The following is a 2196-nucleotide window of genomic DNA, read 5'->3' as shown; positions in this document are numbered from 1 at the left end:
ATTTTGGTTTTTTCGAAAATTATTTTGGGAAAAACGAAAAAGAAAAAAAATTTTGTATTTTTCGAAAATAAGAAATAAAAAGCTTAAAATTAAAATAAAATTACCTAATCTGAGCAACAAGAAGAACCGTCAGTTGTCCAAACTCGAACAATCTCCGGCAACGGCGCCAAAAACTTGGTATGCGAAATCGTGATCTTCAACAATGGCGCCAATGGCTTGGTGCTCTCAAACGTGAATCACACTTTGTCACAATTCCGCACAACTAACCAGCAAGTGCACTGGGTCGTCCAAGTAATAAACCTTACGTGAGTAAGGGTCGATCCCACGGAGATTGTCGGCTTGAAGCAAGCTATGATCACCTTATAAATCTCAGTCAGGCGGATTCAGATAGTTATGGAGATTTGATAATTAAAACATAATTGAAATATAAACTAGGATAGAGATACTTATGTAATTCATTGGTGAGAATTTCAGATAAGCGTATAGAGATGCCTTTCGTTCTTCTGAACCTCTGCTTTCCTGCTGTCTTGATCCAATCATTCCTACTCCTTTCCATGGCAAGCTTTATGTAGGGCATCACCGTTGTCAATGGCTACATCCCATCCTCTCTGTGAAAATGGTCCAATGCGCTGTCACTGCATGGCTAATCATCTGTCGGTTCTCGATCATACTGGAATAGGATTTACTATCCTTTTGCGTCTGTCACTACGCCCAGCACTCGCGAGTTTGAAGCTCGTCACAGCCATCCCTTCCCAGATCCTACTCGGAATACCACAGACAAGGTTTAGACTTTCCAGATCTCAAGAATGGCTGTCCATGGGTTCTAACTTATACCACGAAGATTCTAATATCTCGGACTCGGTCCTCTGTATTAGATATCTAAGAGATACTCATTCTAGCTTGTTTGCATGTAGAACGGAAGTGTTTGTCAGGCACGCGTTCATAGGTGAGAATGATGATGAGCGTCACATAATCATCACATTCATCATGTTCTTGGGTGCGAATGGATATCTTAGAGAAGGAATAAGCTTGAATTGAATAGAAAAACAGTAGTACTTTGTATTAATTCATGAGGAACAGCAGAGCTCCACACCTTAATCTATGGAGTGTAGAAACTCTACCGTTGAAAATACATAAGTGATAAGGTCCAGGCATGGCCGAATGGCCAGCCGCCCCCCCCCCCCCCCCAAAACCTGATCCAAGGATCAAAAGATAATCCAAAAGATGTAAATACAATAGTAAAAAGTCCTATTTATGCTAAACTAGTTACTAGGGTTTACAGAAATGAGTAAATGATGCAGAAATCCACTTCCGAGGCCCACTTGGTGTGTGCTTGGGCTGAGCATTGAGCTTTACACGTGTAGAGGCTTCTCTTAGAATTGAATGCCAGTTTGTAACCTGTTTCTGGCGTTTAACTCCACTTTGCAACCTGTTTCTGGCGTTTAACTCCAGAATGCAGCATAGAACTGGCGTTGAACGCCAGTTTGAGTTGTCTGAACTTGAGCAAAGTATGGACTATTATATATTTCTGGAAAGCCCTGGATGTCTACTTTCCAACGCAATTGAGAGTGCACTATTTGGAGTTTTGTAGCTCCATAAAATCCACTTTGAGTGCAGGGAGGTCAGAATCCAGCAGCATCTGCAGTCCTTCTTCAACCTCTGAATCTGATTTTTGCTCAAGTCCCTCAATTTCAGCCAAAAAATACCTGAAATCACAGAAAAATACACAAACTCATAGTAAAGTCCAGAAATTTAATTTTTATTTAAAAACTAATAAAAATATACTAAAAACTAACTAAATTATACTGAAAACTATGTAAAAACAATGCCAAAAAGCATATAAATTATCCGCTCATCACAAAGCTTAAAGAGTTATCTAGTTATATGCTTGTGGTGCTTATGTATCAGGTGGTAATACTTGAAAATAAAGCATTTAGAGTCGAAGCAATAAAAACAAATGGTACAAAGCACCCAAGAAGCTAAAATGTGAAACAAATGAAAAGCTTGTTTCAAGGAAGGAATATAAGAAATGATTTCATAAAGTGATCAAGATAAAATCATCAATCATTTGAAATTCTTTTGTGAGTGTTTTATGCATAGTAAACTAACCAACCATGAACATTAAATTGCTATTCTTTTCACCTTGGATTGTCAATTTATATTGCATGATTCTTTGTTTGCTTGAGAACAAGCAAA

This window comes from Arachis ipaensis, chromosome B3 (genome assembly GCF_059453495.1).
Source record: "Arachis ipaensis isolate K30076 ecotype BB chromosome B3, ASM5945349v1, whole genome shotgun sequence".
NCBI lineage: Eukaryota > Viridiplantae > Streptophyta > Magnoliopsida > Fabales > Fabaceae > Arachis > Arachis ipaensis.
The sequence above is the reverse complement of the archived record's forward strand: the minus strand, read 5'-3'. Positions refer to the sequence as shown.